The sequence below is a fragment of the Odocoileus virginianus genome, chromosome 13 (assembly GCF_023699985.2).
Source record: "Odocoileus virginianus isolate 20LAN1187 ecotype Illinois chromosome 13, Ovbor_1.2, whole genome shotgun sequence".
NCBI classification, from domain to species: Eukaryota; Metazoa; Chordata; class Mammalia; order Artiodactyla; family Cervidae; genus Odocoileus; species Odocoileus virginianus.
Window position 1 is genome coordinate 43,009,568 of NC_069686.1, and position 24,354 is coordinate 43,033,921.

Consider the following 24,354-nt stretch of genomic DNA (forward strand, 5'->3'; position numbering starts at 1 on the left):
TCTTAACCATAGCTGCATGTCTAAGAGATCACCTGAGACCTAAAAATTATTGATGAAACCAAAGTCTCTGATCACGTGGTTTAAGTATTACCTTTTTGTTTGTTTGTTTGTTTTGTTTTAAGCTCTCCAGGTGATTCTGTTGTGCAGCCAGCTTAGACTGCAGATTTTCATTAGACCTGGGTACCGAGCAGAGCAGTGGCCTTGAGCACATTCTGGGTGCTTGGTGAGGCAAGGCCACAGTAGTGTATTGTTTTTGTCCTGTGATGATTGAAAACAATTGCTCCAGCCTAGAATCCTTTTATTACTTTAACTCCTCATTATTTGTGTCTATTGCTTGTGTTTCTCCATCCAGTTACATGCTCCTTATGTCTTGAATACATTCATCTATCTGTATTTTTTGTTACTATTTGGTGGAAGGAACAATTTAACAACAGTTGACTTGAAGTACAAAGTAAATAAAGGAATGTATCTAATTAAAAAAATCACTTTAGGAGCCTACTGGACTTTTAGAATTCTAAATTTGCTCTTTATGAGATGTTGTTGGAAACCTTATGTTTTTAGTTTAGGGTACCCAGTTATTGGTTAGAACAGATTATGATAGCTGGTAGCCAGGAGTACATTAGAAAATGCAGCAGATTAAGTGGTAACATTTCAGTCATTTCTTCTTTTACTTGGTTTGGTTGATAAATGTATACAAACCAAGGCATCCATTATTGGATAAGAATGGGCAAAATACCACATGATTTCGTTAACCTTGAAGCAATGAAATTATAAATCCCTATGCAAATGATGAAGGTTATCATTGTCTGTCACTCCTTTTTGATACCTACAGACTGTTAATTCTTCTCTGTCCTGCTGAGTCTTATTAAAACTTTTAACTGATGTACTTTTATTTGGAATTTACCAATTTAAAACACTTGCTTCACACCCTCACCTCTAATTTAACTAGGCCATTAAACATAGTATTTTGCAAAGGGAAAAAGTCAATAGCTGTTTCTTTAAAAATATAGTAAATTGAAATGAATTTAAAAACTCTGCTTAGAGGTGAGCAACTGCTATATACTACTAGGTCTTTTGATAGTTGATTTGTTCCTTTAGTATGCAAATTTTAGGTTTACAAAGATCTACAGCTTTTATTTAAGAAATATGCCTGGAGGCTAGATTGGTAAGCTTTAGGGAGAAGTCTAGTTTGGTGTGAAATAAATAGTTGTTAAAGGATTGCAAGAATTGGGTCCCAGAACATGAAGAGTAGAGCTGAGACAGATTGAGAAAAACTGTATTTTCATTTCATTTGGCTAAAAATACCACTAAATTAAAAATGGAGACAGTGAATGATGGCAACACAAAGCAAATTCATGTGAATAAGCCTTTTTGGGGAGCAGATTTTGTGAAAAGTTCTGACTTGTTAGAAGTTTAAGGGGAAGGGTTTACTACATCCCTGACAGCTTTACAGCTTTGGGTGGAAGACTCTCTCTTGACCAGAAGGAAGGAATAGGTTACTCTGCTGCCCAGTGAAGTCTACAGCATCACTTCTGGTCAGTGAGATGACAGATATCATAGAATCTGCTCACAGTCAAAAGAAAAGGACTCAGGTTACTTTCTTAGATTGGATGCTGTAGGTTAAGCAAATAGTGTAAATAGATTTCTAGCTTTGGGGAAACTTTGCATCACTGATCTTTTGAAATCTCTGACATGTTTTTTTCTCAAACAACTTAAAAAAAACTTAACAAAATATATTTCTCGGTTGATAGCTTATTGATTCCTTTCTACTTTTTTTTTAAAAGTGTGTCTGTCTTTCTAGATGTTTTTAAGCAATTAGGCTCTCAGAGATAGACTATTTGAACAGCATTATCTACCAATTGAAAGGGCTTCTGTGTGTAAATGTTTGTTGTGTATCTCTGCTGGTGGACAGTGAGTTCCAGAGGGCAGGGGTGATGATAGTGTGTGAAGGTGGAATGCTAGTATCCTTCACTGAGGCTAAAGTCCTAGGTCTTCCACCAGTCGGGATCACGCTATGCATGTCTTTACATATAAATAGATTTCCATACCTTTTCCTACTCAGTATTGTTTTATTTATTTTTGTTTTTGAACTTAAAGATTATTTTTACAACTTTTGAATTATCACTGTGTTTACCGGGTTCAGGCTTGCCTGGTGGCTCAGACGGTAAAGAGTCTGCCTGGAATGCGGGAGACCCAGGTTCAATCCCTGGGTCAAGAAGATCCCCTGGAGAAGGAAATGGCAACCCACTCCAGTGTTCTTGCCTGGAAAATCCCGTGGATGGAGTTGGCCTGGTGGGCTGCCATCCATGGGGTCACGAAGGGTCGGACACAACTGAGTGACTTGCACATTACTGGGTTCAAATTGAAAAAGTATGATTTCAAAGGTTAGGCCCAACACTCATGTTCTTTCTACACATGTAACCAGTGTCAGACTTTTCCAGGTGGCTCAGTGGTAAGGAATCGGCCTGCCGGTCCAGGAGACACAGGAGACAGGGGTTTGATCCCTCGGTCGGGAAGATCCCCTGGAGTAGGAAACGGCAACCCACTCCAGGATTCTTGCCTGGAAAATTACATGAATAGAGGAGCCTGGAGGGTAACAGTTCATGGGATTGCAAAGAGTTGGGCAGCACTGAGCCGCCAAGCACACACCAGCGTTACTGTCTCCATGCATCCTTCTGCAGGGTTTGAATAGATGGTGGTTCTGTATGAAATATGAAGGGTATGAAATACTCAGTGTCCTCAGCCAGGTTTTCGGGAGTGTTGTTCTGTACCTGTTCTCAATCCTCTCTCTGAAGACTGAGCGTGTGTCATGAAATCCTAACTAGTCTAGTGTGGATTTTGATTTTGGAGACAATGAAGTTGTGATTCTTTGTCTTCCTGAACAACTCTCCTGACCTCATCTCTGAAGTGAAGAGGTCTGACTAGCTGTCCTCACAGTCCCTTCCCTGCCTCAGTTCTCTATGTCTCTGACTAACTTTGAGGATTGAACATCTCTGTGGTATACTAGATAGATGCAGGCCGTTTTCATATGCTTCGGTCACATGGTTTTGCTTCATAGCATGTGTCACACATTGAAATGGTATTGCTGATAGATTTGTCTCCCATCATCCTTCCTTTCTGCTCCAAAATTAAGCTCCAGCGGGGCAAGCTGTGCTTGTCTTATTCAGTGATGAATTCCCAGCACCGGATGGAGCCATGCTGAGAAATGCTCAGGAGGTGAATGTCTAAACACACTACTTAAAAATTTTATTTTTTATAGCTTTTAATTGGAGGATAATTGATTTACAGTGTTGTGTTGTGGCTCCAATCACCCATGAGTATACGTGTATCCTGTCCCGCTTGCGCCTCCCTCCCACCCCTGTAGGTCATCACAGAGCACCAGACTCAGCTTCCTGTGTTATATAGAGCAGCTTCTCACTGGTTATCTGTTTTACACATGGTAAAAAACACTATTTTTTTTTTTTTGAGAGACTATATCACATAATTGTTATTTTAAATAAACCATCTTTAAAATAATTTTTTTTATGATGTTCACATATCATTTATTTTTTGGTCTTGCAGCCTGTGGGCTCTTAGTTCCCTGACCAGGGATCAGACCTGCACCCACTACGGTAGAAATGCTGAGTCTTAACCACAGGACCACCAGGGAAGTCCCTGAAATAAGCCAGTTTTGAGGGTTTTTTTCCTTCTTCCCTTGATATATGTCTTCTCAGTGTTTGTTCATTATTGTCCTTGTTTTGGTGAGACCTCAGGTCCGGATCCTGTCTTGGCTGTGAATGCTTTCCCATCTTGTTCATAGTTGATGTATGGAAGGTTCTCTGACCTGTTTGTTTTTTCTGGTGTAGATTATTGTGACTCTGATTACTGTTTTGAACAATTCTTTTAGGAGATGTGTTTGGCTCCTCCTGTGACTTTTCTGCTAGGTAAACTGTTGGGGAGTTCCTCTTTTTTGCTTGTCATGTAGGATTCTTTTGGGATGAGTTGCTGTGTTAGTTCTGACCTTGTCAGTATGTATATATCTAAGGATTCTGATTTTAATACATACAGAAGATGCAAGTCAGAATATCCACCCTTGGGTGTATGGTGATACCGTTGTCTTCACTGTGCATGGCAGACAGAGAACATAGGGCTGTGTGAATTAAGTAACAGTTTAAACTTGATGTTATGCTCTTGCAGAAAGTAGTGTTCTTAAGGTGTTTACCCCAGATCTACAAGTGTCTGTACACCTCTACCATTTCCCTGGGGTGAAACCCCCAAACCTGGACTGATTATCCATATGCATTCCAACCTGTGTTTGAGATTTTAGACTATACTCAGCAGAGGTTCTTGACAGTTTTTTGGATTATAGACCTTTTTGCAAATCTCATGAACTATTGACCTTCTCCCTAAAGAGGAATACATTTACATAAACCCACACATTTTGCATATCTCATTCAGGAGTACATAGACTCCTGAAGGCTGTCCATGTACCAAGGTTAAGGAGCTTTAATCTAATTACTTTTTTTTTTAAGTTATAACTAATTTGGAAAATCCTTGGAAAGACTGCAAAAAGCTCTAATTAATTAAGTCTCAGAATATTTTTCTTCTTAGAGGTTCTTCCATCTTGGGTTGTCCAAGAATCAGACTAGTAGATCATTCAAGTAAATTCTTGTCCAGGTAAGGATTCGGAATTCAGATTGGATTTAGTTTGAAGATACCAACTTTACTATGTCTTTTGTGATTTCATAGGTATCTCTGCATTAGCCAGGTTGGACAAATGTGAAGAGAGACATCACTGTATTTGGATCATCAGGTAAGCAAACAGGATTTCATTTTTATTTCTCCACCAATGAAGTCCTCTGGCACTATGTGGTCATTTCCTATTATCTACTGTTTCCTGCAGTGTGGGTCAATAAGATGATACATATTTCTTGGAAGAAAGAAAAATATGCTTTCTTACGGTTTATTTTATCTCATCATTATTTCATATATTCACACTTCTATAGTAGATAAAAATCCCTTGCTCTTCTTTTTATGTATATACTTTGGAGAATTGTGGAAAACTCTTATATTGTTCCTTGGTTGTCAGCCAAGTTATACACATTTAATTCCTTAATCTTTGTTTGTAATTCAGTCAACTTGGCTGCTTTTTCCAGATTTCTGCCCATTTCATCTGCATCATTAATAAACAGAAAACACAGGCTATCGCCTGACTTCTATACCTTTCATTCTTTTTGCTTCCTGGTTTTGCCTCATATTCCTTGCTGAAATAAAGCCAACCAGACATCACTCTCTGGACCACTTTGGCAATACATGAATGCTTTGCCTACAACTATCTGTGTCCCATGCGGTAATAGCATCAGCAGTGTATCTCAGAGGAAAGAAAGGAAATGCAAAAGGAGAACAGTGAGGAGCAAAATAATGCATTTTTTTTTTTTTTTTTTGATTATATGGCATACTTACCCTTGCCACCCAGAACAAATCATTGTACCTGAAACCTTTGTCACAGGTTTTGTTGTCCTGAGGTATTGTGCATGGGCGCTAATTTACGTAAGAGAAGCATGTATATTGTTTGAAGTTTGACCACTGTTCTCTCGGTTTCTTCTTCATATCCTCCCTCCCCCGTTGCCTTTCCCAACACTTGATTGTGACTTGCTTTCAGAATCTGTGGCCATGAACAAAACTGGGCAGGGGATCATTCTGTCAGAAATTAGATAGGCTCAGGTGGTAAATGCTCCATGCCTCCATGAGTAACATCTGAGGCAAGCACTTTAGTTCTTGCTATTTCTGTAACAGCCGTTGGTCTTCTTTTTGCAGCTGATTGAGTGGAGAAGTGCAGGAGGAAGGGACTCATAGGCCTTTGGTGCAATTCATCAATGCTGTATTAGTTTCACAACTTCTCTCCCCCCCGATTGGCAGTGAGAAGTGTACTGCTTCTAGATGATGCTGAGCTTAGTGTAAAATATGCCAGCATGGGATCTGGGCTTGGCATAGTTCATTCTTTCTTTCCATTTGGTTTGTAGGAAATGGACCTCTACCTCTCCTTATCTTGTGCATTAGAGAGAAAAAGGTCATACCTCTAGGAGCTAATGGCTTGTTGGTATTTTCGGTCTCCAGATTTAGGTAGTAGATTTAGTTTAAGCCTGCAGCAGCACACACTTAGCTTTCTCATTTGTGTTAGCTTTGCTTCTAGTACAGAATTGAATAGGATAGAAAAGACGGTTTTCCTGTTTGTGTCTGTGGCAACTTTGTAGATGATTTGTGGTTTAATTCTTTAAACATTTTTGATCATTTATCACCTCTTTCCCTATAAAGGCATAAAATACTCAGATTCTTTTGAATCAGCTCTATTGAGATGGATGAAACTGGAGCCCATTATACAGAGCGAAGTAAGCCAGAAAGATAAAGACCATTACAATATACTAACACATATATATGGACTTTAGAAAGATGGTAACGATAACCCTATATGCAAAACAGAAAAAGAGACTCAGATGTATGGAATAGACTTGTGGACTCTGGGAGAAGGAGAGGGTGGGATGTCTCAGGAGAACAGCATTGAAACATGTATATTATCTAGGGTGAAACGGATAACCAGCTCAGGTTGGGTACATGAGATAAGTGCTCGGGCCTGGTGCACTGGGAAGACCCAGAGGGATCGGGTGGAGAGGGAGGTGGGAGGGGGGACTGGGATGGGGAATACATGTAAATCCAGGGCTAATTCATATCAATGTATAACAAAAACCACTGTAATGATGTAAAGTAATTAGCCTCCATCTAATAAAAATTTAAAAAAAAAAAAAAAAAAATAAAATAAAATACTCAGATTCTAATGTTATAATCTTTTAGTCAGATTATTTAATTTTGGAAAGCTCAAGGTCACAATAGCAGCTCACACAGTTGCCTCTGAAGAGTGACCTAAAATTTTTAATACTTATATCTGTTCTTTTTTTGGGTCAGATTTTATGGCCTTCCTTCATACCATCAGATTTTAAATAAGATTATGTGATGATGTATCAATCATGTACTTCTTGGTCTGTGGCCTCTTAAACAGGTAAATGTATGACTTGGACCCCTTTTAAGTCTGATTTCTTAAAATGTTAATCTCTCACATGGCTTTTAAACTGTCGACAATATTGTACTCACGCTAATTTCTTCAGGCAATTGATCCATTCTTCAGCATAACTTTTGTTTCTTGGGTCTTTTCAAGACCTGTCAAAGAAAACAAAATGCTAACCTGACTTTAAAGGGGCAAAAAAATTACCCCCCTCTGTCCTATATTATTCTTTGTTCTCTATGTGCATCAAAGTGACAATCCCACACTGTCTCAATTGAGGGAGTCTAGCGCAAAAATAAAAAACAGCCTGGCACTGTTCTAGGCTGGCAGCCAAAATGTTTTGTGTAGCTTGGTTCTGGCGGTGGTTTTCATAAGGCAGAGGGTGTGCCCTCCCAGCATCACTGAAGGAAGGCAAGCAGGCCTTCGTTTTTCCTCCTTATACCATTTCTTTTCCCTCTTTTCTTCACTTGGAACACCATCATAAAAAAAAAAAAAGAAAAACCAACTTTTTAAAAAAAATAGAGACATTTTCCTCACAACTTTCATGTTTACTTAATAGCATTGTTCCTTATAGAAGGTTGTGCTCAATTCGCCTTTTCCAGCTCTTCTAGAGATTTCCTTCGCAGTCGCATTTTTGCCCCACTTTTCACAAAACCCTTCTGAATATTGCTAACTTGGGTCATGTTGACATAGTATTTTTGATTGATAGGAATCTTGTCTTGCTTCACAACTTATTGTTAACTCTTGAGTAATATTTGCTTATATTATATAGATTTTTATGCCAGACTATCTCTTGTTCAGACCAAAAAACTTGCTGTTATTTTCTATTTTTGTCTAAAACTCAGAGTCAGTTCATATCTTTTCTAGATAGAATACTCATTTTTGGAATGTTTGACAAATGTAGTTAGGTAAGCAAGTGAGCTTCCATTAAATGCAAGGATGTGCATTAAAATTTTTTTCTTCTTAAGTCAAAATGCAAAGTAAAATACAAAAGTGTTTTTAGGTTTCCAATTTTTTCTAAATTTAGTTAGTAACCTACTATTACAAGCAATGTGAGAATGTAACATTATGATTTTTAAGTAATGATTTGAAGAGGAGACTAGATTTTCACTATGAGCAACCATTCAGTGAAATTTTCTAGAATGTTCCTCGAAATATAAATGTTTTTTGTTGTATTAAGCAAAACGATTCACTTTCAAGTGATCTATTTTAAAAATTAGTGTGTGTTTTTTTTTAAATACACTCAGAGTAAGAATAAATAGGCCAAATGTGTTTTCTTAGGAGGAGATTGATATTTTGATTGACTTTTATTTTTTAAAATTGTCAATGATTTCTGGCAATGAGAAAATTCCTTTGAGAGTAAAAACTCACATAGATTTGTAAGTGTATGACAAATATGACTAAAAAGAAAGTAAACAGTGGTTTGTGTTAGAATGATTAATGTGAAACATTTTTATACATGTTGGAAAATATATCTATTATGGATCCATTAAGATAAACAAGTGCAATCTAAAGTTTTTTTTTTTCCAGAGATTTTTTAAAAATTTAGAACATGTTTTAAAATAATTAAAGTATTTGTAAAACAGGTATATGTGAAGTGTGCATTAAATAAACTCACCTGTTATTTTTTCTCATTTTCAAGACAGGTTCAGCAACATATTGGCTCATTACTATAACAAAACAAACAAATACTCAAATTGATTTGTGCATATAATGCACATGTATTAAATGCTATGATTCTCAAGTCCCCCCCAATGCTGTTTTTTTTAAACTTGTATGTAAGTGGCTTTTTCTGTAGAGCAGCTCAAATGAATCTGGGTGAGGTGCTTGTTAAGTTATATTAATTACATCTCTAGGTCAACATTTTAAGCCAAAGGATCATGATGCTTTTGAGCAGGAATGCCAGTGAAACGGTTTTTTCCTCTTGGTCCAGTTAAGTGCATGACTGTCTTGAGTCCTTTGTGTCAAGGTTTGATAATATTAGAATTGGAGGTTAAAGATAATACAGACAAAAACTCTTTCTTTCTGTGTGTTCACTTATGTTGAATGTTAATTTTGTATTGAATACTGTTCATTGACTTTAAATACATTTTCTCCATTGGTATAATTTTTATTTGCAGTTAAGCCCTTTATCTGTTTTGTGGTAGGAATATATCTTTTGATGAATTAGAAACTGCAGCATGAAAATTGTGCTATTTATTTGTTTATTCTAATTATACACAGAGGCATAGTAGAAATATATCTGAGTCCTATAATGTTTGAGCAGTGCTTTTGATAAATGTTACTGAGTTTTTCATTTTTGTAAGTAATAAATTCTACAGTTTTGTTTAGATCAGGCTTCATATCAAGGCTGCTATATCTTTATGATTTGATATTATGCAATTTGCAGAAATTATGATATAGAAGCTTAGTCATTATATTTGTAGAAACATAGAAAAATAAACGTATTAATGGATGCCAGCAAAATTGGATAAATACCAAATTTATTATAACTTTATTATAGTACATACCACATTTATAATTAGAGCCAATATTTTATTTCATTTGAATTTCAGTACAGATTTTAAACCTAACTTCTGGAAAGGGGCTGTTTGATTTCAAATATTGGTAACATGTGATGACAAATAGTGATTTCTAAGTTTCTGTGGTCAAAAATATGAATGATTTTCCTTTAAGCATATAGTACATGCTTCAGTGTAAACGTCAGTAGAGAGTATTGCATGAAAGAGTTTATACTAATTCAGTTGTCTGATTCTCCCCTTAGTATTTGATACATTTTAATTCCCTCTCCCAACATCTTATATCATCATTCTGTAAAATACTTTCACAAGTCTTTCATATGTTTTCTGCGGCATCTCACACTGCTCACTTTTTATCCATGGTACCATATGAATTCCCCCTTTCAGGTTTACGCTGCATATTTTAAGCTGCTGATAGTATAAGTAGATTGCAAGGTAAAGTGACATTTAGCTTTTTGAGCTAGTTGTCTCATTTTTAGCATGAGAACAGGTTTGTTTCCCTCCTCTCCCCTTTCTAAATCTTCTCATATTTCCCATTCAAGCAATCTTGCTAACATGGAACAAAGAAATTCAGAGATTTGGCTACAGCAGCAATTGAAATGCATCAAAAAGTGGCTACTACAATACAATTTTATTAATGAATGATCTACATTGGTTCCAGCTGTGTCCATGTGATTAGGCCTTCACCAGGCAACAATGGGTATTTCCCTATTGCTTTTATTTGATTTCCAAGAATGTGTCATCTGTTACATCAGCCCCTGCCAATATACCCCCTGTAAAAGTGGTTTTTTTTTTTTCCTTCTAAATTTCTGAAGCATAAGTTGAATACTCACACATATCCCTGCTGAAATATTGTTTCTAGTGAACAGTCACCTAGGTTTATATGCCTGGTATTACATACCAAAATTTCAGAATATAAATTAAATGTTTATTAAGTTTATCAGTAAATTTTCAGAAGTGTGTTTGCCTGGTAATACTAAAGATAGACTATTTTCACTTTTATGTTTCCATTTTAATATTTTATTACAGTGGTATAATGTGTTATAGAGGTGGACAAGTTTGCAGATTGAAATGGGGATCGTCCAGATTGTTCCCTTCCCTGGACCATATGGTATAGTTCTAAAAGCCTTTTGTACGCTGTCTGTTCAGCTTATTGTAAACTCAATCTTTAGTGCACCTAAAAAGATAACCAAATAAAAATGGGCCTGAGAAAAAGGACTTCCTATCATGTAAGGGCCTTAGAAATATTTGTTTTAAAGGAGATAACTGCTGATGGAATTGAAGTTGAGATGACATAAACAAAGGAGACTTATTCTCTGAATTTTCTTTTGAGGTCATAGGGATTGTGGTAGATTGTCTTTGAGTGTTGATTTTAAAACCAAGGCATTTGTGTTATCTATGCTTATTATCCTTATTTCTCTCATTCTTGCTGTCTCATGAGAATGTGGTTTTAAAAATTTTTTTTACAGAGGAAGTCTCTACCTATGAACAATGCCAAGGAATATATAAGCCCCAGGTTTTATGAATTATAGGTGTTTTTTTGGACTGATTTCACTGGGGATTTAGGGCTAGATTTTAGCCATTACCCATACTCACAGATAGTTGTAAAATTTCTAATTCTGTTTCCTTTTCCTCTGGCCCGTTTACCTATTATGATTCCATAATTCTATTTTAGGAAAATAGGGTAAGAGATTGCTTATTCCATATGCTAAGACTTTTTCAAAGCTGGGAATGTGAGTGATTTCTCCTGACTCTCCTCCCGTTCCCGCCAGAGTAAGCTACTGTTAGAGAAGAGCATTAGACATTACCCATTGCTTCTTGGCACAAGAGATTTGAAGCTGAAATTCTCCCAAATGGGAGAGGAAAAAAAAAAAGAGAGAGAGCCTGTGAAGAACACGATTCTTTACTCTGTCATTATCCTGAGCCACTGAAAGGGTAACTGAGGGGAACTTAAGTGTTATTGGAATGTATAATTTTCCTCTGAATGGCCACAGTGAAATATATTTGAACACAAAAGGCAGAAAAAAGTATATGTGGCGTATGGAGTTGATGGTGGTTGAAATTAATGAATCTTTTAGCAGTGTACAATTGAAACTATCCCAAGAACAGAACACACTTAAAATATGTCCAGTTGAAACTTACATAGGGAGATAGATTACTCTCTTAGGGAGGCTACTAGAGATAGATGGGATAGTGCAGTGATGTAATAATTCTAGTGATCCATAAGTTGGATGCACAATACTTGTTGATACATGCTTTTCTGTTTTTGGCTTCACCACACAGTGTGTGGAATCTTAGTTCCCTGCTCAGGGATTGAACCTGTGCTCCCTACATTGAAAGCGTGAAATATTAACCACTGGACTGCCAGGGAAGTCTATATTTTCCAAGTTAAAAATTTTCAAAAAACAGAGACAATGGTTTCAAATTGGGGGAATCTTTCCTATTTTAAAAATTCTGTTAATCTTGGGGTCTTAATTCATTATGAAGATACTTTTTAAAGATGCTCACAACATTGAAAAACATAGTTTATACTTTCAAATAAGCTAGGTTCCTCTTGTTTTCTCTCTCCATCCTCATTTCTTGCCCCTTTCTTCAGCTGTTTGTGTATATTACATATATGAGTGATCTATATCATACTGTAAGAAATGTTATGTTATAGGTTTGGGGGATTGAAAGTTTCAGTTAGGAAAAGAAGTAAAAAATCTTGTAATGACTATGCAACAAATGAATATCCATGGAATAGTTAGAACATATTTATTTAAGTAATCTGGGTTATAGAAGATTGTAGTAAAACTGTGCACATGCAAATTCAAAATTGTTTTTATTTCTTCTAGCTAGAAAGGACTAGATCACAGTCTTCTGGCTCAAGCGAGGAGTCATAGATAGTCCAACTTAAACATCGCTTTGTTGTAGCTTCCTTTTAATGGTAAAAATGCCTCTGGTTACAAGTAGCAGAAAATCTTAATGACTGTGACTTAAGTGAGTAAGGATTTTATTTGTCTCCTATTATAAGAAGTCTGGAGGCAGTTGGTTCACAGGTAACTGATGCCATCAAGGGTCCAGGTAACATCATCCTGTTCCATCATCCTTGGTGCAAAATGCTTGCTTCTTATTCCGCAGATGACATTTGTACCTATAGAAATTGTGTTTACTTTGAAGTAGGAAGAAAAACAAAGGGAGCCCAGAAACCAAGTTTTCATGGAGAGTTTTCTCTTTTTCTTCAGTAACAGATGCTTGCTCATGGGGACTTCTGCCTACATCTCAGGGATAAAAAGTGTCACATAACTACCTCTTACTTCAATTCAGTTGCTCAGTTGTGTCTTTGTGACCCCATGGACTGCAGCACGCCAGGCTTCCCTGTCCATCACCAACTCCTGGAGCTTAACTACCTCTAGAATGAGATAAAAAGTATTTTAGGAGGCGCAGATGAAGAGAACGGACTTGTGGCTACAGTGGAGGAAGGAGAGGATGGGACAAATTGAGAGAGTAGCATTAACATATATACATTACCACGTGTAAAGTAGCTAGCTGGTGGGAAGTTGCTGTATAGCATAGGGAGCTCAGCCTGATGCTCTGTGAAGACCTAGAGGGGTGGGATGCAGGGGTGGTTGGGAGGGAGGCTTGAGAGGGAGGGGATATACTTTTGGCTGATTCACGTTGTTGTATGGCAGAAACCAACACAAATTGTAAAGCAGTTATCTTTTAATTGCCTGTGTGTTCAGTTGCTAAGTCATGTCTGACTCTCTGCGACCTCATGGACTACAGCCTGCAGGCTCCTCTGTCCATGGGATTATCCAGGCAAGAGTATTACAGTGGGTGCCATTTCTTCTTCCAGGGTATCTTCTCGACCTAGGGATTGAACCAGTGTTTCCTGCTTCTCCTGCATTGGGAGTTGGATTCTTTACCACTGAGCCACCTGCGAAGTCAATCTATCTTTAATTAAAAACAAATAAATAAAGATTTAAAGGGAGAGGATCACATAAATTCCTACCATGCCAATGGAGTTCAGGAGGCCACTCAGTGCCTTTATAGAAATACAGTGTAGTTCTTTGTTTAACCCCTTCATGGATCACAGCCTTGTGTCTAAGGGGCTTGTATAACTCAGTGAAGCTATGAGCCATGCCATGCAAGCTACCCAAGATGAATAGGTCTTAGTGAAAAGTTCTGATAAAACGTGGTCCACTGGAGGAAATGGCAACCCACTCCAGTATCCTTACGTGAGAACACCATGGCCAATATGAACAGGCAAAAATATATGACACTGGAAGATGAACCCCACTCCCCCCGGGCCCCCCAGGGCGGAAGGGGTCCAGTATGCTACTGGGGAAGAGTTGAGGGCAATTACTAATAGCTCCAGAAAGAATGAAGTCACTGGGCCAAAGCAGAAATGATGCTCAGTTGTAGATGTGTCTGGTGGTGAAAGAAAAGTGCAGTGCTTTAAAGAACAATATTACATGGGAACCTGCAATGTTAGGTCCATGAATCAAGGTAAATTGGAGATGGTCAAGCAGGAGATGGCAAGAGTGAACATCTACATCTTAGGAATCAGTGAACTAAAATAGACTGAAATGAGTGAATTTAATTCAGATGCCCATTAAATCTACTACTGTGGGCAAGAATTATGAAAGGTATTTTAGCTTTTGAGCCTTTATTTTGGAGGAAAGCAAGAAGGAAGATTGGAATGGGTGTCAGGTGGCCTGTCCTAAAGTTACTGACTTGCTTCCTTAGTTCTTTCATATAGTAGTTGCTTGGACTTGCGAACTTCCTTAGTTCTTTTGTGTAGTAGTTGCTTGGACTTGCGAACTTTCTGAGAACTTGGTGTAGAAAACAACTTAAGGTTTGTTTCCTTTTGACATTCAGTACAGTGTGTTTTGATATTGTGATGTTATGTTTCTGTGACTGAGGGCAGGAACTCTTAATTAGGTCATCTTGGTGTCCCTACACCTAGCATAGTGCATAGATAGACACTCAATAAAACACTTGTTGAATGAATGAATTTTAAGAAATATATTACATTTGTTAATATTGGTATATATCATTTATACATGTAAAGAGCACAGTCATATTTTTAATTTGTGAGGGGTTGTGGACTAAATTTTATACAGGTGTTCATTATGGCTAAGGGGACATCACTGTAAAGATGTCAAAGTTGTTTTGAATAGAAGATACTCAGTTGCAAGGCTTATAGAAAAATCCTCAGAATAACAGTACCAGTACTGTCGTTGGATTGAGTAATTCCATGAGCAAATAAAAAGATGTAATTTCTTTTTAACTCCATGCATGGATCATTGTTTAAACAAGGATATTTTATAGTACTCATATATTAAGATTTGTTTTTAAAGAAATAAGCAATTTGAGTTTATTAAAAAGGAAAATAAGTCATTTGATAATTTATGTTATTGATATTGGTTTGTAGAAAGGAATTATTAGATCCTTGTGGCTAAGAGCCCACTAAATCAGATTTTATACTAGATGGCATTTTGGGTATATTCTTTCTTTTAATTCTTAAGAGTGATAGCGTCATATTTTTCCAGTACACATGCAAATGGTTACATACAATAGTAAAACATGTCCAAAAGAAACCCTACAAAGTCATCTTTGTATCTGCTTTCTTTGCTCTAAACTATCTTAGAAGAAAGCAGGCTACCTCTTTTTTTCCGCCCCCAAGATCTACAGAAGAAATGGCTCAGAGTATATCTTGGTGGCATGAATCAGTGCCTCACAATTCTTCCTATGTCTAACCCAAATCCTTTTTGTTGTACTTTCATTCTTTTTCTCTTACTTTGACCTTAGAGGACACAGCAAACAACTATCCACTCATCTCCCACACAACATCCCCTAGACAGCACTGTTTTTAATAAATTCCTCCCTCTTTATTCACAATGGCAGGGTTGCTGGTACCTTAATTACTAAAACAACCTGTGCATGGATAGAACTTATCTCAGAGTAGGGAATGTATTCAAGTATCTGGAACTCAAATTTTCTATCTGAGCAGTTTATAGTCACTGAAAAGAAAGGAAGCCCTTTTAACATTCAGAAGCAGTCCTGGGAGAGAATGCCTGCATAATCACAGTTTAGGCAAGATCATTTTCTAGATTTGGATTTGAAATTTGGGTATCCATAGCCTTTGGGTCCTTAAGATGCTGTTTTGGTCATACTTCAGAAAGTAATAATTTATAGGCCAACACTTTGAACTTAAAAATACTCCTTGTACACCCATGGCTGATTCATGTGAATGTATGGCAAAAACCACCACAATATTTTAAAGTAATTAACCTCCAATTAAAATAAATTAAAAAAATACTCCTTGTAAAAAGTTCAGCCCTTTCTCAATATTTTCACCTTAGTATTCTCAGGAATTAATATAGTTTCTGGCCTAAAGTAGGCGCTTAGTAAATACTTGTTAAATGAATTGTTTGAGTATTCCTTGGTAATGCTTCCTAATATAGGTTGCTTTACACTCTTCATTTTCCCATTCTTCTTTAATTTTATGCTGTCCAGTAACCACTCATGGTTTGTTTTTTGTTGTCTTTATGTTCTCATTCAATGATATTTACAATGATTTAGAGCTTATTTGAATAACTGGACAACTCACTCTATGATGCTGCTGTAATTTTCATTTCAGGAATACCTCTTTTTTCCCCTTCACCTTTTCTGAAGGCTTCTTCTAGTCTTTTGATGAGAATTTGAAACACATTTATTGAAATGCCTTGTGTGCAAAGTACTTTGCTGGGATTTGCATAGATATAAACATGGATGGTACACAAACTCTGCTGCCACAGAAACAAAATCTGGTTGGGAAGACACACACACATATACTCTATAGTGTGAGTAGGATTGTGGTAACTGCTGTTAGTAGGGTGCAGGTGAAGCTGGTGTTACTACAAAGGAAGGAGTAAGTACTTCTGATGGGGTGAATTTACTCAGGTACTCAGTTGTGTCTGTCTCTTTGTGATCCTATGGAATTTATGTAGCCTGCCAGGGTCTTATGTCCATGGGATTGTCCCAGCAAGAATATGAGTAAGCAATTGACTTAAACTTCATGGATGAGATGGGACTTCAATGGAGTCTTGAACTATATTTATGTAGGAATTTGACAGGTAGCAAAGGTGAAAGGATTCCCAAAAGCAAAAACAGCACTAGTTGTGCATGATGGTGGGAATGTATATGGAATGTTTGAAAAATGGCAGGGAGTCTGTTGCGTTTGAAGTAACTGTCTATGACAGTGATAGGAACTGAGGTTAGAAAGGAAGTCAGTGGTAAAGAATCCGCCTGCCATTGCAGGAGACACAGGAGACACGGCTTGGATCGCTAGGTCGGGAAGATCCTCTAGGAAATGGCAACTCATTCCAGGATTCTTGCCTGGAAAATTCTATTGTCAGAAGAGCCTGGCGGGCTACAGTCCATGAGGTTACAGAGAGTAGGATATGACTTAGCGACTGAGCGCGCATGCACGCACATACTTGTTTCTTGTTAAGTAATTTTCTTTCTCAGGTAGAAACAGTCATTGGTTTTTACCGCCTGAGCTACCAGGGAAGTCTCAGTCATTGGTTTTTGAGTAGAGGATGGACACTAAAATATCTGTAAGTTTCAGAGGAAGAAGAAAGAGGACAGATTCAATGTAGTTGAGTTTGAAGATGACGAACAGGCCAAGGGCAGAAGGAATTGGGAGGGGAGGGCCTGATACCAGAGGCCTGGGGTGGATCAGCTAAAAGTCCTACAGGTTGTTGATTTGTTCAGAGTTGTTCAGCATTGTCCTGGCTCCCAATGTGGCTGCTTTCCAATTTTGAGCCTTCTTTCCACTTATGTCATTTTGGAAGACTGTGAAACAGTCTTCATTGTATCTGGGAAACTAAGTATTTTAGTCTGAATTTTTGAAGCAAGCAAAAAGAGAAAAGAGTTGAACAGTTGCTGAATGAAGCAAGAGTATCTACACATTTCTTCAGCTCATCTTTGTTACTGGGATCTTGACCCACTGTACTTTCTGGCCCTTGGTTCATCTTCTTGAAGTAGTACTTGGTATTGGTCCCTCTTTGAGACTGAGTTCAACTGGTTTATAACATTTTTCAGTCTGTATTGTAATTAATATTTGGGTCATTTTAATATCACCAAACATTGAGCATAATTTTTAGAATGTTATCATTCAGTAAATGCTTACTGTTGTCACACAGACCTTCCTGCTGTCTTCACATGGTGAGCATATTCCATCTCAGGCTCTAATTCTGCCTGCTGCCTGGAAGGCTTACCATCCACACCTTCAGAGCCCCGTCCCTCTTTTTCTTCTAATTTCTGTTTAGATGTCATCTCAACGTCAGTGAACTGTCCTCTGACAACTCCATATAAAGTCCTACCCTTCCCCAGTCCCTGTCCTCAGCAGCCCTTATTCTCTATTACCTTGTGTAATTTTAATTTTTCTTTATAGTACTTGCTACCATCTGATATACATTTACTTCATGATTGTTTTTTTATTCCAATTAAAAAGAAATTTCTTACAATAACAAGAACATTTGTTTTGTTGCCCAGTTTATCCCCAGGTACCCAGAATAGCAATGGGCACGTGGTAGGTGCAGTGGATATTTGCTGAATGAATGAATGAATCTTAAAAAAAACACAAAAATTAGGCTGTAAAGGAAAATAAACATTCATCTAAAGATTTGTTTATTGGTTTGTGCAAGCAGTGATTTTGTTACAGATTTTTTGGTATCAAATCATTAACATTGCTCTCAGAAAAGTAAAAGCAGATTCTATTTTCTATAGATTGTGCCTGTGAAATCTAATTATGGATTAGTATTTGTTTTAAAAATATTTGAATGCCAAGCATATCCAGTTAGAAAACACTTTTATTATCCATGCCAGCTTAATTTTTAAGGCAGTGAAATGGAAGACTGTCATTTCAGCAAGTAACTTATTTTCATTTGTGAAAATGGAATATTTTGAATATTCTAATTGATTTTTGAGGATAGTTTTACAAGAAAATAATCCTGTGTCTGTACCTTGTACAGTTGCCTTTAAAAGAGAAGGAAACTAAAGATAATCATGGAAATTATGTGCTCAGAAAGGTGTGAGCCTATCTGTGACTTTGGATAAATGTCTGGAAAAAAAAATCACTCAGTCCCAAAGTGAAGGTCAACCTTGGGATACTAAAAACTTTAAAAAGATCTGATTAAAAAAAAAATATTGCATATGTATATTGAAAGTTTGCAAAGCGATTTAGACTTTTTATCATGAGCTCAGGCTTCTCTTTTACTTTATTTTACTGCAAGTTCACTTGGACATTTTTCCAGAAATCTGAAGTTTGTAATTTGGCAGTAAAAAAGTTGGGTATCCAATCAATATTATTATATGGCTTTCAGTGTCCTAAGAATTCCCTTTTGGAAACCCATAAAAACTCATTTTTTCTCACCATAAACTTTATCTGTCACTTTTCTATAAGGTCAGAGTATTAATGTTGGAGGTGATCTGCTCTGGGACAGAGAGTCAACAAAGTGGTAATAAAGTTAAAAAATGCCACATGACACTTTCCTGGGATTAGGATTTATTTTTCATATAAAGCTTGTGCTCATTTTAAAATATGGAAAATTATATATTGATAAGTATTTCCTTAGTGTCTCTCTAAAAATATATGGAATGATAAACTTGCCTCCTATTTTTCATTTACATGTTTCATATATTTATTAGTATTTTTATCCTCTCTGGAGACTAATTTTTAATTACTTATATTCTTTTAGTGGTGGATTGTTTTCTTTCTAGATTTGAAGGTTGAATCTTGTGCTGTGCTTACTCATGTCCAACTCTTTGTGACCCCAGGTACTGTAGCCCACTAGTCTATTCTGTCCATAAGAATTCTCCAGGCAAGAATACTGGAGTGGGTTGCCATGCCCTCTTCAGGGGATCTTTCCAAACCAGGGATCAAACCCAGGTCTCCCGCCTTGCAGGCAGATTCTTTATCAGCGGAGCTACAAGGGAGGCCCAAGTTTTTCAGCATAGATATTTCAAAAGTTAAATACTATGAAGTGGTTATATTGGAAAACAACTCCAGGAATAATACAGTTATTTATTCTAACTTGAAAATGGAACATGGCATTTCAATTGTAAAAAGTACTAGAACTTGAAAGCTGTATTTAAAAATATTTATTTACTAAGTCTAAGTTGCCATTGAGTTCAGTTCAGTTGCTCAGTCATGTCTGACTCTTTGTGACCCCATGGACTGCAGCATGCCAGGCCTCCACGTCCATCACCAACTCCCACAGTTTACTCAAACTGTCCATTGAGTTGATCATGCCATCCAACCATCTCATCCTCTGTCATCCCCTTCTCCTCCCACCTTCAATCTTTTCTAGCATCAGGGTCTTTTTCCAGTGAGTCAGCTCTTTGCATCAGGTGACCAAAGTATTGAAGTTTCAGCTTCAGCATCAGTCCTTCCAATGAATATTCAGGACTGATTTTCTTTAGCATGGACTGGCTGGATCTCCTTGCTATCCAGGGGACTCTCAAGAGTCTTCTGCAACACCACAGTTCAAAAACATCAATTGTTTGGCACTAGCTTTCTTTAGAGGTCAACTCTCACATCCATACATGCTTATTGGAAAAACTATAGCCTTGACTAGATGGACCTTTGTTGGCAAAGTAATGTCTCTGCTTTTTAATATGCTGTCTAGGTTGGTCATAACTTTTCTTCCAAGGAGCAAGTGTCTTTTAATTTTGTGGCTGCAGTCACCATCTGCAGTGATTTTGGAGCCCCAAAAAATAAAGTTTGTCACTGTTTCCCCATCTATTTGCCATGAAGTGACGGGACCAGATGCCATGATCTTAGTTTTTTGAATGTTGAGTTTTAAGCCAGCCTTTTCACTCTCCTATTTCACTTTCATCAAGAGGCTCTTTAGTTTTTCTTTGCTTTCCACCATAAGGGTGGTGTCATCTGCATATCTGAGGTTATTGATATTTCTCCCGGCAATCTTGATTCCAACTTGTGCTTCATCCAGTCCAGCATTTCTCATGATGTACTCTGCATATAAGTTAAATAAGCAGAGTGACAGTATACAGCCTTGATGTACTCCTTTCCCAATTTGGATCCGGTCTGTCGTTCCATGTCTAGTTCTAGCTATTGCTTCCTGACCTGCATACAGATTTCTCAAAAGGCAGGCCATTGAGTTAATGTTTATTTATTTATTTATGTTTAAAATAACAGTTTTATTGAGATATAATTCACATGTCATAAAATTCAGCTGTATCAGGTTTCCAATCAAATTAATATTTATTGAGTATCCATTCTCCTATTGTCTGTATCTAATATAGGAAATATCTGAGTGGTTATGAGAGGAGACAGTCTTTTAAGATAGTGTCTCTTGTAGTTGGATAGCCAATCAGTCTTTTTCTTTTCTTAAACATGTGTAACACATATGGATGATTATGCAGTACATTTTTCTGCTTTGTTAGTACAGACACTTTGGAAGTTGTGTGAAGCTAGAAGTTCTTTTCAATTTTATTCACCGTAATTGAATATTTCCTCTCATTTCAAGACCCATACCTAATTATTTAAGGCTCAAATTAATTTTGACATTTTGCTTGAACTTGATTTAAAACTTTGAGCGCGTGCTATACCTACCCATGTTCCTATTCAAAACCATTAGTACCAAAATAGTATTTTAGTTCCTAACACACTGTCCAAATATACCTCTAGTTTTCCTACATGTAGTAAATAAAGATCTTGATCTGTTTGCAATTATTTAGTAATTCAAGTACATTTTAAATTAATTATTTTACTTCAAGCATTAGACAAGCAATATGTGCAAAATCAAATTATAGTGTTTGTGACTAACCCTAACTCCACTAGTTTAACCCTTGATGATAGTTTTTAATAAGTTTCTATATAGAAAAAGTAGTTAAAATAATTTGAAGACCACTTGCAATCTCCTGGAGGGGAGTAAGTCTTCAGAAACTGGGAAGTAGTATGTCATTTCAAACAATTTGGCCTCCTTCCCTAAAGTTAAGAAAAATTTATAGTTTCTTTTAATTGCAAGTTGAAACAAATTCAATGAGGATAACTTGAAGAATAAAATGAAGCACAACGAGAAAAACAAAATTTACTCGTAGTTCTACCATAAATGATTATTTATGCCTACGTGTCTGCATGTATGCATCTTCATGCTCATCTAAGTCATTTCATCGTATATTTTTGTATATTCATTTCATGCGGTCATGCAATAGTTGAGACATTTTCCCATGCCAATAAGCAGTTTTTTTTTTTTTATCATCACACCACAGAGTATAATCTTAGTTCCTTGACCAGGGATTGAACCGGCATACCTGTGGTGGAAGTATGGGGTCTTAACCACTGGACTGCCAAGAATTCGCAGTAAACAGTTTCTATTATGATTTTTGGTCATTAATCATTTGATCATCAAAGATTCCCCCACCTCTTTTTTTTGATATTTTGATTGCTTTCAATTTTGGGCAAAGGCTTTAATTAAAAGATTCTTGACAAGTTGCAGAGTTAGTTCTTACACGGAGTTTTGAATTAAAAGATATGCATAGTTTTAAAGCCTTTTTATTATGTTCTAATGTGAAAGGACATTTTAATCCTCCCAAGCAAATCTAGCATTATGCATTAGTAGAGTAGGCACCAGCCTTCAGGACTTGAGAAGTGTCCTTTAATTCACAAACTATCCTGATTTATAGTTGACCCTTGAACAACTCATTTGACCGGCTCGGGTCTGCATATACTGAGATATTTTTCAGTAGTAAATACCGCAGTCCTTTGGGTCTGTGGTTGGTTGAATTCACACATTGAGAGGAACCTACTATGAATTATACATGGATTAACCCCCTCTTCCTCTTGTCATTCACGGGTCAACTGTACTTTGCAGATGGCTGAAATTTCATCATCACCTGTTGCTCCTTTGTCATATACAGGTCATCCCGGGAGAGGTAACACATTGTGGCCCTCAGACATTTAAACAATTTGAAGGAATTTATCTGATATTTTAAATTTAGGTCTTGCAAGTAAAGTTTAGAAACAGAGCAGCAAAAGGAACATTCAACAAGAGGGATAATAAGCAAAAACAAGGTATCCTTTACTTCATTCACTTCTACTAAGATCAATCGAAGAACCAGTATATGAAATACATGATATTATATACCTAGTTTTAGGAGTTTAAGTTATAATCTCTTTCTACAGTGATTCAGGCTGTTTGTTGACTAATTAGTCTAGTAGAGAGACTTAGAGTCCCAGATAAGGTAGGCATATGTGCCGGATAGGGATGCAAGGGAGAATTAATTAACTCTCAGGCTACCTTACTCTATTTGAATGCACTATTTGCAAACCATTAAATTACTTACTTAAGAGATGGTGAGGTTGCAGAATATGGCTTTGAGTAGTTTGCAGAGAATACTGTGTACTGTAAGGTCTGCCTCGTTAGACAAAATATTTGTATCGTTGGAATGTCTCCTTGAAAAACCATTTGATAAAGAGATAATAGTGACAAACAAGGCCACTAGATAGATAAAAGTTACAGCGCTTGCTCCAATCAGGAAACTTTGAGCTATTGCTTCTTATCTTCTTTAGTGGAAACTTTTGTGTCAGATGATGTGGGCAAGCTTGTACAAAACTATGGAGAATAGTAGGCCTTCTAGAAATTATCCATCCTTGTCTGCATTATGCCTTTACTTTACTCAACAGACTCGTTCCTAAATACCTTCATGATATTAAAATCCCAGTCTATTATTATCAGACTGACTCTTTTTCTTATAATAGTGAGTAGCTAATGATATGCCCCTTGTAATATTTAAAAATAGTGATACAGCTCTCATTGCCACATCTATTAGCCCCAGATTTACTCAGCCCTGGTCTAAACTGGATTTCTGGACTTTTAAAAATTTATCTGTAGTAACAATCTCTAGACTCTATCTAGAGATGACTTCATAAGTCACCAATAAATGTCTTAGACTGTTGGCAAATCAGAAGCTGCTTAAGAAATATATGACAACTAGAACAAAACCTGCTGCAGTAAACAAACAGAAGAAAATGCACTTTTAACTAATGCTATTTCTAATAAATTTCTGTATTCCTGTGGAACTTTGGAGATGAGAGAAGTGTTACTGAATATTTTAATTGATACATCTTTATGATTTTATTGATTTGGATTTTAAAGGACAGATTCTAATCTTGCCTTTACCTCATATTTCCTAATACCATTTAAAAAAGCATTTTACTGCAGGGTACTTTCATTGATACAAAATGAATATTAAAATATTAAAGGTATCTAACATCAGTACTAAGGATTTCTATTTCTAGCCCTCTATTCCTCTATGGAAATTTATTTTTTGTCTCTGAACTGTTTGCCTGATATTCTTTTGCCCCTGGATTTTGTTTTTCTTTTAAGTTGATTTCCCTCACTGATAAACAGATTGGATCGTGAGATTATGTCCTTTTTATTTTTCAGTGGAAGTGAGTAAATCCAGAACATTATGCTTGGTGACATTTATTTCAACTCATCAAGGGAATGCCACCCATGTTTGCTTGGGTTGCTGTACTTCAAATAGGACATTGAGAATGTATTTGTGTTAGAGTAACCTTGCTATTTCAGTTTCAGAATTAACTGAAAATGTGATATGTGCCTCCTACTAGGAGAGGGAATGTCTTAACAATTTTTGGCTTAGTTAATACAGAGTAAGTTCTTAGAAGATATTAGAGTGAGACACGCTAGCACTGGTATAGTTAAGAACCAGTCATTTTTTAAAAAAATTTCTATGGTATTTATATTTATAATTACCTTGCACAAACCAGGTCTGAGTTAAAAT

General features: G+C 36.7%; 1 protein-coding gene across 14 annotated transcripts in view; it reads left to right on the forward strand.

The window, feature by feature from the left end:
• GTDC1 (glycosyltransferase like domain containing 1) overlaps positions 1-24,354 on the forward strand; it is a 571,706-nt gene that overhangs the window by 75,853 nt on the left and 471,499 nt on the right. For 13 of the 14 annotated variants that reach the window (XR_011490993.1, XR_011490995.1, XR_011490996.1 and 10 more), the window contains exon 2: positions 4,729-4,792. The gene's annotated coding sequence lies outside the window, so the exon portion shown is untranslated. Of the gene's footprint in view, positions 1-4,726; positions 4,793-24,354 lie in introns of all 14 variants that reach the window. The other variant, XM_070476257.1, reaches the window with a different exon arrangement.